This window comes from Etheostoma cragini, chromosome 11 (assembly GCF_013103735.1).
Source record: "Etheostoma cragini isolate CJK2018 chromosome 11, CSU_Ecrag_1.0, whole genome shotgun sequence".
NCBI lineage: Eukaryota > Metazoa > Chordata > Actinopteri > Perciformes > Percidae > Etheostoma > Etheostoma cragini.
Window position 1 is genome coordinate 3,895,476 of NC_048417.1, and position 12,399 is coordinate 3,907,874.

General features: G+C 41.5%; 1 long non-coding RNA gene across 1 annotated transcript; it reads right to left on the reverse strand.

The window, feature by feature from the left end:
* Positions 1–405: 405 nt before the first annotated feature.
* LOC117953147 lies at positions 406–8,499 on the reverse strand. The gene is made up of 3 exons (XR_004658569.1): positions 8,487–8,499; positions 4,215–4,220; positions 406–664 (listed from the first exon to the last, which is right to left on the reverse strand). It is a non-coding gene; the product is annotated as an uncharacterized LOC117953147 (long non-coding RNA).
* Positions 8,500–12,399: the final 3,900 nt, after the last annotated feature.

Consider the following 12,399-nt stretch of genomic DNA (forward strand, 5'->3'; position numbering starts at 1 on the left):
TCAGTAAAAGTGGAGAACATCTTGGATGATGATTCACGTTTTTCAACAGGGAAAACACTGGCAAAATGTGGTTGAAACAGGTTAATCACTGTAAATCAAAAACAGTAATAATGAACTTATCAATAACATCATATAACATTCTCCAGATATGACTCTACTGAGGCTACATCTATACCTCTTGTTTTGGTTAAAAAAAGAACATATCTTTTTGTACCTTCACGCCTTGTGTCCACATATACGCCAGCGTTTAAAATCCCTAAAACGGCAACCTTTGGAAACACCGCTGCTTCCATTTTGGTTTGAAAACTCGGCGGTTGCTCTGTAGTCTGGACGAGCACAATAGAGACCTTTGGAAACGATGACACACGTCAGTCATTCCTATTGGTTAGTAGCTTAAAGACCTTTCGGTAACAGTTCCAACTCGTCCTCGTTCCAAGCTGATAAATCCCAGCTCTTACTTTTCACCGCTATTGTTCTTTTCCCAAAGTATTTTCAACTTCTGCATCCATGATTTTCAACGGCAGAGTAACATCAGAACACTGCTGAACGGTTGTGTGATATGCGTTGTCGGACGTGTTAATATGGACGGAGACTAGTTCTGGACGGAGATCCTTTTTGTCTCAAAACGCCTCTTAAAAATAAAAACGTGCAGTGTAGAAGTAGCCTAGGTCAAATCATCCACCCACAGTGCAGATTTGATTAGTTGCTTTAGTTGAAATAATGTAGGTGTTCACAAAAAAAACAACTGAATTTAAATTTACAATTGAACCGCCAGCCTCATCTTCAACACTTTCACTATCACAATCTGCAAGAGGATCTCAAATTCAAGCTCACATCTCGACGCATTTCCTAATGTACACAGCGTGCATGCACCTCTATTTTCACTGCCTGCACAAACAACCCCCTTTACAACTGTTCCCCCACATATTTCTGCTACACTATTAACATTGTCCTCATTCACACCCTGACTCTCCCCCCAACTATTTTCTATATCTGTTCACCAGTGCGCAGACATGCACACACACTCTTCCCCTTTCCTATGTGTAAATGCAAAGAGGGCGAGTTGATTCATATCCTCGGTTGTTAGCCATGAGAACCGAGCATTCCTTTGCCGTCCATGCTGAAGTGAACACCAGGGTTGAGAGGAAGAGACAGGCATGTCTGTGGATGTCAGTGACTCACTGTCAGACCACTCTGGATCATCTGTCTTTATTCAAAGAGGCCGCCACAGTTGGCACAGCTCGGAGCTTGCCCCCCCACCACCCCAAGGGGGCTGTATTTCAAACGTGAAAAATATGTTAGATAGTCAGATTTTTTGGGGAGTATTGATCTGGCTGAAAGGAGGCCCCCCTCTGGCTGTAGGAAAAAAAGCTTGTTGGTAAATGAGTTCAAGCTTTTTAGGATTGGGTGATCAATCAGGTTGATGTGACGGGCCAAGACAAGATGTCTCCTGAGGGACAGAGCCGAGAATTACACACACACACACACACACACACACGGCACTCGCAAAAAACGTTGGATGAGAACACACTCGCAAACAGAGACGCAGGGATTACACAGGCATTTAGCAAGCTCTTTGTGCAGGTCAAAGTTGACTATAGGCCCCTCAAGAAAAAGGAGGGGTTTGGGGGGGGGGGGGGGGGGGGGGGGGGGGGGGGGGGGCGCCGGCGGCTTGAGAGGCAACAAAAAGGAGAGCTGGGGAATGCAGGGGTACAGGGGGACCAGAGACACTGACGGAAACTATTACATCTTAAACAGACATGATGGATGGATTTCACCCTTCCTTCTATAACATCACCGTTTGCTTACTTCACAGCCATACATACCTTCTCCCTAATCCTATCTACTGTATAATACACCCAACTGGGTAAAGGACTGGTGGGGATGTTTACAGAACTCCCCATTGTTTTAAGTTTGAATCACTTAACTGGCTATAAGTCAATATCACTGGATTCAATTCATCTGTAACGGACGGAGTCTACATGCTGCGTCCCGTTTACCCCGGCATGCGCATGCCCGGTATATGAGTATGTTGATGAGATGTGCGGTTTGGGCGTTGTTAGTATAAACACAGATAGGTTCTTCTACTGGAGCTACAAACTTTTTTTTTTTTTTTTGGGGGGGGGGCTCAAAACTCAACTTAAAAACCAAAGCGTAGGGATGTAAATGTAGCCCATATGTATTTATTTCAACTGTACTTCAAAACATGTTTGGTTCTATGTACAGTAGCTCTATATATCCCCTCAGACATATGCAACATCCCTTTTTCCCCCGAATTCCCAAAGAAGTTGTACGCAGATCATTTAAATGTAAAGCTCCTTTCGGATTGGAATAATCTTCCCATGTCTCTGGGATATAGTACCACTCAGCGCTGTTTCAGGACATCTTTATTTTCTCATCTTTACACAAAGTGTCTGTGCTTTATTTATTTTTTGTGCACTCGGTTTCTGTTGATCTGCACCGGAGACAAACATCTTCAATTGTTCTTAGTCTTTATTCTGATGGACTCCATTTATTATCCGGGTTATTGTACAGCAGCTGGGGGTGGGGGTGTGGGTGAGAAAGGGTGAGCAAGCAAGCTGTATCTGTGTATTTGTAGTGTATATTTTCATGTAACGCTGTTCGGTCTGTATGCCTTTGTATAAATCATGTATTTGAAAAATAAGAGACTACATCTCGAGGGGCTTTCCTTCCCATAAGTTCAAACCAGATCTATAGGATTTTATTAGGATAGAGATTTTCATTTGTTTAAAAAGAAGCCTGAAATTCTGTTATCTAAAACACATCCGAGATGGATCAGGTATAAATTCAGTAGTAATCCATCTAGTTTCATTCTGTCAAAGCAGCTTCCAGGAGGTATAGATAAGACGACATGCTCCTGAGCTGTGTAACAGACTGTCATGGAGCAGCAGGGGATGGGACCACCCAGGAACCGGAGCACCTACAAGGACTAGAGGTTATTTTAGGATGTCACAAAAAGTATTCTTTAAATTAGAAAAATGCAAATCGACTTTTGAAAAGTATCATGCATTTTGCTTCAATTTTCTCCATTAAAAGACTGAAATGATCACAGTCCCCCCCCCCCCCCCCCCCCCCAACTGATCAAATGAAATCAACTGAGAAGGAAATCAGTCTGTACTTTCGCCAAAGAAAGAGGTCACGTGTGGTGTTTTTCAAGTCACATCCATTTACTTCCTGCTGATTTATTGGTGCCCCGACAAAAGGCTTTCACCTTTTAAAAGACTAAAGTGCTCACACAAGGCCATAGAAAATTATAAACCATAGAATGGCTGAAGGACTTAATAACAACCCACATTCATTTCTTTCATGGTAGAAAATCTCATAGACCTGTTCTGTCTGAATATATACTAAAAATATCAGCCTGCTTTTTAAAGCAGACGTGGGCCAACAAGAAACAGGCAATTTGTGCTTTGCTGGTCCAGTCGCAGCCAATAAGCAAACTCAATCTCAAAGCCCCATCAATTAAGCAAATAGCCATTTATTACAGTAAAATGCAGCTTAAAGAGCTTCTAGAAATTACCTTCCAAAAACACATGTTTGATAAATACCCAGGTTAGGATTTTGCCTTGCAGCTACTCAGCAGGTTGCTCTGTGTCAAGGAGACATTGCCGGACTAATAGCTCCCTCTTGTGTCTGCATGTTATTAATGCTCACCACATTACATGAGTCTCATTCTCAGTGTTACCAAGAGGCGGCAGGCTACTCACAGGACATAACAAAAGGACAAGGGGCGGCTGTGGCTCAGAGGTAGAGTGGTTGCCTGCCAATCGGAAGGTTTGTGGTTCGATCCCCGCCCCTGCAGTCATTGTCGAAGTGTCCTTGGGCAAGGCACTGAACCCCGAGTTGCCCCCGGTGCTGCGCATCGGAGTGTGAATGTGTGTGAATGTTTATCTGATGAGCAGGTGGCACCTTGTACGGCAGCCCCGGCCACAGTGTATGAATGTGTGTGAATGGTGAATGTTGTTGTAGATGTAAAAGCGCTTTGAGCAGTTGTTAAGACTGGAAAAGCGCTATATAAATACAGCACATTTACATTTACATTTACAAGAGGACTGGAGGAGGCCAGGGACAGGGACACTTTAAACCTTAAAGGCAGAATGGAGGGTCAGTAATGGAGTCAAAGCCCAACAGGTGTTTGCTAATTATGACCCATAGATGGTGGTGTTGCATACTTTACTCACAGCGATACACACCTCTGCCTTCATACACATACTCGCATATAAATACATGTTAAGTGCACAAACCAATTGTTGTATTTCCAGATTTCAGCAGCTTTTGCAAGGAATTTTTCCCTTTTTCTTATCTTAACAGTCATTTCGTATACATCCGTTTCTGCATTTATTGATCATTGTATATTAATGTTCAATGTGTTTGTTTATGTATGCAACAACCACCAAGGCAAATTCCTTGCAAGTACCTACTTGGCAATAAACCATTTTCTGAATGTTATATGGAACGGATAAACAGGTATACTGTATGTTCACATGTGCAGCTGACCCTCTGTGACCTCTCTGTGAGTGAGTGAAGGCAATTTGGGATTAAAAATGTATATCGTAGTTCTTGTTAATATGAACGCACTGCAACACAAATTCCTTTTTTTTCTTCTTTTTTTTAAGGTTTAACGCTCACACGTTCTCCGTGATTTTGTAATTTCGATCCATAGCTTGGGAAACCAAGAGGTGGCAGGAGTAACGTCATAGACAGTGAGGGCAACTATCTCTCTAGATTAAGAGACTTTTCAGACCCTCTCACTGACTTATATATCATTTCTGTTAGTGATTTTTATTCTTATTCTTATGCATGTCTGATATAATAATAATAATAATAATAATAATAATAATAATAACAATATAAACTTTATTAGTCCCGCAAGGGGAAATTACAATTTACTCTCTGTAGTTATTACACAGACCTGAATTACATACATGGAGAGATATCAGAGTGCCTTGCTCAAGAGCACCTTGGCAGTGCCCAGGAGGTGAACTGGCATCTCTCCAGCTACCAGTCCACCACCAGACTTTGGTCCTTATGGGGACTGAACCAGCAACCCTCCGGTTCCTAACCCAACTCCCCACTGAATGAGCTTCCACCCCCATCTATGTGAGTGTTGTGTTATGGTTGTCTTGCTACTGGATGTCTAAAATTTCCTTTGGGATGAATAAAGTATCTATCCATCTATCTATCTATCTATCTATCTATCTAGTTTCTATTGTAATTTATTTCCATGCATGCCATCCACAGAACCTAAACACTAAACCCTGCTGCTTGCTCTCCCCTTCTGTCCTCTTGCACTGAGAGTGGATGAACAACACAGTTTATTAATTATTATTTTATTAAGCAGACCATACATATTCGTACTGTATATGCACACGTCCAGCTGACCAACTGTGCGATGTGGGTGCTTTTACATGTGTGCATGTTTACTTTAGTTCATGTGTTTCTGTGGGCATCTACACAACACTACACTTTCTCAGGTTTTATTTTGAACACACTCTGAACTCTGCGTCTCAGCGGGGCATTCCTGTGGTGCCGGAACTGTGTGTGTGTGTGTGTGTGTGTGTGTGTGTGTGTGTGTATTCACTCAACTATTTCAAGAAAACAAACAGCTGAGCAGATATTCTTGCAATACTGCTTGGATGTGTTTTCCCCCCCAATTTTGTATGTGTGTGGAGCACCAGAGACACAACATAGGCACTTTAAGTGAGAAAAGTAGTGGAATAACGCACACACGGACTGTAATTTTGCTACGTAATTTGGGAGTAGAGAAAGTAGTGACAGCAGTCTTAGACCGAGCTGCAATGTCACCTGTAGGGCAAATGTGCTTGGTCAAATTTGTCCATTAAAGTGCTTTTTTTCTAATGACAAGCTCTTTTTTTTGTTATGAGTTTCTGAGAACATTATGGAAAGATCCCTACAGAGATAAGCATTTTAAAGAACTCTTTAAGATATTTCTATTCAACCATAAACAGATAGAGATAACTACGGCTAACGCCACCAGACTCCATTTTGAAAAACAAAAACATACTTTCAGCGTGAATTTAGCAAAGATATTGTCATGTGTTAATCGGCAAACTGTTTATTTCAACAAAATGTAATCTTGTGGAAGGACAACCTAAAACGGCTTTTTATAATTTTATTTTGTTTGTCGACTATGAGTGAAGTGTATTTTACGATGCTAAATTATGCTATGATGCTTCGGTTTAGCGAACGCAACTTTGCAGATGTTTTTATGTTTAAATAAAGGATCTTACTCTTTAACAGAAAGGTCGACCTCCTTAGAAATCCTTTAACAGTGTTGTCGGACACTTAGAATATTAATCTGAGGCTGTCAAACCAACTGGACAATTGCCCCATTAACTTCCATTGTAGTTTGTTTCTCCGCTGCCGACTCCAGCGATCACGCTTAATACAGGACCAACGTCAAAGATTAATAAAAAAAATAATTAACTTATCTGCATCAAGCATCAAATCGTTCTAGAGAGAAGTGAGATGAATCTAAGACTCGATTATTTTTCTCACCCATAACCAATACCAACACTTTGACTTTGATACTGGCCTAAACAATACTTTTTGGTCAATATAAATTATATAAAACAAAAAGAAATAACAAAATGACACATCACCAATCTTATTATTTATATTTCCGCTCCTACCACATGAGATTTCCCCGCCTGTCTTTACGATATATACACAGCCAATCCCAGACATTATTAGATTTTAGTAGAGGCATGCTGCACAGTGATTGGCTCACTGATGCTGATGAGATTTGCTCCTTAGGTATTGAAATTGTGTTTTGAATGACGAGGTATTATTCAATACTCAATACTTTAGACGCAATTCGGTCTGGGCCTAAAAAGTATTGAATTCGATACCCAGCCCTAGTTGAGTTTGTCTGAAAACAAGATAATTCCATGCATACCATAATCCCAAATTCAAGATATGTATGTCAATCACATTGATGATGTCAGCAAGTTAAACAGAGAAATAGGGATTATGGTTTCATTTTCTTGTCAAAACAGATTATTGTGTGCACACCTTGTAAATTGATCGTAAAGTGGAATGTCATAAGTTTTAACAATAACATCTGATTGCTTAAACAGAATTCCCTTTTCTCCCAGGTTAATAAAAAGGAAATGATTTAAGCAGTCGCAGAGTTGCAGCAGCAGGTCTGTGACTCCTGAAGCCTAATGCACCGCGGGTTCCAGGAAAACTAAAATTAGCTGCCGTGAACGTGCGGCAGCACTTCGTAGCTCTAGGATGCTGTAATAGTCCGCCTTTCTTTGTGAGAGTCATGTATGTAAGGTGACGTCAGTGGAAACGTAGGGAGGGAAGTGGCTGTCCACTGATTCAGCTCCGTCTCAGCTTGTGGGGGGGGCTGACGCTGGGATTCCTCAGGTTCCAGGATGTCTGCCATAGGAAGAAGGAAACCTGTGACTCATATTAGCCGTAGACATTCATGACGTCACTGGCATAGGAAAACCTCTGCACAAAAGACTATTCATGTTTGGTTATCCAAACGTCTTAGAAGTTTGGCAATTTTAACTTTTTCTAAGCAATAAAGTAAAGGGTAAAGACACTTTACTAACGAGTGATTTTTCTCCAAAGGGCTCAGATGTTTCGAGGCAGATGTTCTCCCTTTAATACAAGCGGAGCACCAAAATTCCTCAGCCTCTTCCAAACAAGGAGGGCTTTTTGGGAAAGTACCGAAACCTTTGGGCCTGTTTCAACTGACAATGGGGAGAAATAGCCTTGTACTATATTTTGCTGTGGGTTTGTTTTACACATGTACGGTACATGCGTGAATATGGTGTGCCCCTTGTCCAGGTTGGTTTTGGTGGTTTTACACATATAGTCCAGGCTCTGTTGATTCTAGACGACAGTGTCCCTGAACACCTGGGTGTTGCAAAGCCTGTGCTAAAAAAAAAACAGAAAAGCAAATGCTACAAGTTGCTTTATACTTCAGGCAGGGACATGCACAGACATTTGGAGGGGCTATTGCTCTCATCTGGAAAAAAAGGCCCCTTTCCCCCCATTCAGCAGAGATTTGGTGAAAATTTCTCCAAAAGAAATAATAATTCTGAATAAGTTCTATGAGATACCTTTAAATTAGGAATACTTTTGTCCACAACATCTTTTCCCTTATCGTGCTTTACTGACATGGCCCTTTGATGCATGTCATTCCCCCCTTTTCATGTCTAAGCTGTCTTATACAAATAAAAGGTCCGCAATGGCCCCCAAATTTTTAAAAATAAAAATAGGTTGGCCCAGGCAAAAAAAGCACATACCTGGGCACGTCCCTGCTTCAAGGTGTAAAGTGTACAAAAAAAAATGTTTCAAGTTCTAGAGCATAACAAGCTTTTATAGCCAGGTTAGCTGCCCTGTGGGGCTGTATTTAAACACAGGAGGCTTTGAGCTAAACGCTAACATCAGCAAGCTCACTCCCTCCCAATGTTTACTACTTTCACTATTTTAGTTTTCTAATAAGCACTCTAAACGTTCTGTACATCTTGCAGCTGATTGAAATATTCTTATGTTGCAGAAATTTAGTGATAAAGCAAAGTATTAAAGTAGATTTTGAGGTGATGATGGCCCTACCACATTACATGACAATCTATCCAATGGTCGAGACATTTCACTCAAAACCACAAATGCAATCTCACAACCATTCTGCTCTCAAAATACATCAAGATACTTTTGAACTAGCACCACCATGAGGTTTCATGTAAATGGTAATCTCTATAAACAGCGTTTCTGCAGGTTCTGCAAGTCAAATTTAAGACTTTAACCTTTATGAATGAAATTAAAGACCTGTATCACAACATAACAAAATTCACAGTCACAATAGTACTTGCAAAGTAAATCAAATTGTTTCAATTGAATAAAAGCGACATGGAGAAATAATGATCTGTACGTACAAAGCAAAATATCTTTGGAAGAGCAAAAGAAAGAACTACACAAACTGTTTGACTGCATACAACTAAAGCCCACTCATTTAGATTAGGCAATGATACCTGAAATACAAAGTCTATTAAAAAACGCATCCAAAAGCAAAATCTTGTCCCGTTGCGGACAGATTCTGCATTAAAATGCAGATATTAAGATTACCATCAATGTAAAAGCTAATGGTACTGCTAGTTGAAAAGTATCTCTAACACATTTCTTGGAAATCCATCTAATATTTCAGCCTGGATCAAAGTGGTGGAGCATCCGACTGACTGACACTGTCGTAGCCAGAGTCACATTGCTAGCTTGGCTAAAAAGTTCTGATTTTATCAATTATCAAGTACTAGTGTAATGTCACTCTTCAAAAACCTGAGAAACAACAACAAAAAAGGCAAGACATTATTAGTTATTAAATGCTTTCAGACCTAATTTGGGACTATCTGAATGAATCATTCCGTGCCTTAAAACATTGTCACATTACTGTAACAGGTCTCATGGCTCTCGTTTGCCAATCCAGCTGTGGGGCTGGCGTACTACGCCACCAGGATTTGCGTCAGACTCAGATGTCTCTGGAACGGTACCCAGAGCTGAGTGGAAAACTGCAGTTAATAACACGCTACAACCCTTGGACCTGATTTAAAGCTGTAGTGTGTAGTTTCTGTCTCCCCCATGAGGAATTCTGAGTAAGGACAACAACACTGTTGGTGCGGGCACATGATACAAGCCTACGTGATACCCCATCCCTAACCCCAACACAGTTGCTAGTAGCCAAGGAGGACACAGAGGATAAAAAAAAAAAACACGACCCTTCAGAAGAGGTCATTATCTTAACTCAAGTTTCTGCACGGGACAGTCGCCGGACGCCTCAGTCTTTTAATGATTTGGTTGTAAACTTGTTTTCTAAAGATTTCCTCCCCATGATCGAAACACGGTTTAGGTTGTTCCGTCTAAATGTAGCTACACCTTTGTTTGCAGTCTGCATTAGACTTCACAGATGACTTGAAAGTCTTGGTGCTACTGTGAATCACTTTATCTTCTTGTGGACCGTCACTGGGATCCATTCCCATGACTCACACTGGATCACAGCTCTTTCACAAACTCCCAAAAGCACTTGATTTCTATTCATCTTGGGGATTTAACTGTTTGCCCCCCCCCCCCCCAACCCCCCTCCTCTCTGAGCTCTTTCTCATCTCAACAGACCATCAGCTCCTGTCTGTATTCTTCCAGAGACGGATGCCTGGGAGAGAGGGATGAAAGGCCAGGAAATGACTGCGTATGGGAATAAGCCACCGACTGGTGCCACTCCATGAAATCCACCCTCAAGAATCCTGTCATTCAAGCTTGAGCTGCTTTAGTGTGGAAGGAGGAGGACTTTGAGGGTATAGCTAAACTGGATCAACCGCAAATCACTTAGCAGCGTGCTTTAGCAACCTCAAATGATTGACAGCTTCTTACACTGATCCTTGACTCTATTTTCTAGTTCACAGCGAGGCCAGCCAATAAGCATGGGACAAAATAGTTTCTCCATCATTCATTTGGTCTTTCCCAGTCCCAGCAGTGCTCTGTAATTGGCTGCGAAGGCCCCCCTCGCTGGCTGCTTTTCTTTTTTATAGCCTAGTGGCAAAAGAAGTTAAATAACAGACCTGAATCAGTAGGCCTGCAAGATATACAACGTTGTTGTTTTTGTTTTTTAAATCGTCACCGCGATATCAACTGGCGCAATGTACACATTGCGACACTCAAGAGAAGAGATTTTTTTATCCCTTTTATGTTCAATTTGTTCAAAGAATGTTGGAAATTATGGTCTTTCGTTTGTTTTAAATACATAAAGAAATTTGTATTTCAGAAAGAAAGAAGTGAGTACACTTCAATATCTGTTTAATTATCGCAAGTATGTTATCGCATATTTCCCTCATATCATGCAGCCCTATAAATTAGACCAATAATAGGGCACAGTAATTGTGTAAAAAAAAAAAAAACTCCTCTGTCCCATACATACAATTTAACGCCGCTGAGCTAACGGGGGACGAGGAACATGTCGACATAATCTCATCTCCTTCATCTTAAATATGTGTGTATTTCTTTTATATGTCAACACTTTCACTAACATTAGCTTGGGGAGCTAATTTGCCTTTAGGGACACAGACTAAAGAAAATAACACCAGCCAAACTGGCAGTCAGTCCGACCAGTAAAGCTATGTCACTGTTCATTAACGCTAGATTTGGTTTAACTACATACTTTTCCATCTTACAGTTACAGGTAACAAGATGCCACTGCCATTTTCTGCCTGAAAGACATCGGTGTGATTCCATTGATTCTCATGAATTCACGCGTTGCATAAAACGTCATTTCTTGCTCGACTTTGATCTCGAATGATGTCTTAGTGGTATTATTTCACACATTTATTGTGTGCAATTGTGTGAGAAAGCCAGACAGTCTGTGGTTCCGAGACTTTGTGATCACTGGAACTGTCACTGTCGCAGTTCCACCACTGTTGTCTCTGCGAAATGTCAACATTAGTACAACACAGACTGTCTGCCTCTCCGCTCCACAATGGGACTGTTGTATCAGTGTCAAAGACAAGTCAAAGTCTTTAAAGTCGGGCCACTTGGGAAAGCTTAGCTTGGCTCGGTTTTAAAATTTTTAAAGCTGTGTTGCATGTCATGCATGCCAGGTTCTCCCCACCGATAACCATTTGCTATATCTTTTTTCAATGGCATAATTACACCGAGTCTCTTTGCTTCCATGCCCAAAATCTGCTTTGTGTTGATATGAGAGACATCAGACCTACATGAAAGATCATTTTAAAGCCTGGAAATGTGAAACAACTATTATTCAGTCCTACAGTACACACCCTTTTCTTCTTATTCTCTATCATGCATATCTTCCATGAGGATTGACACTTCTTTGAAAGCTTGTAAATGAATCCACGCTGTAACTTGTGTTGATCTGAGTCTGAGCAGATTGAAATGAAAAGATCAAAGGCAAGTCAAAAATGTTAGAACACACGTTTCAGATGAGGATTATTTTTTCCATATGCCCACGTTTCTGAGTAAAACAGAAATCATTCTATGTTTGTATAGTATTGCTGAGTTGGATGTAAACATTTCTTTACACTCAGCGAGCGGGCATCTTCCAACGTTTGTTCAAGAACCAAATTGACTTTTTGTGATCCCATTCAAAGCAGAACTACCACCAGGCCCAGGAGCAGTCAGCTACCACCAGGCCCAGGAGCAGTCAGCTACCACCAGGCCCAGGAGCAGCCAGCTGACACCAGGCCCAGGACCAGCCAGCTGACACCAGGCCCAGGAGCAGCCAGCTACCACCAGGCCCAATAGCAGCCAGCTACCACCAGGACCAGGAGCAGCCAGCTACCACCAGGCCCAGGAGCAGCCAGCTGACACCAGGCCCAGGAGCAGCCAGCTACCACCAGG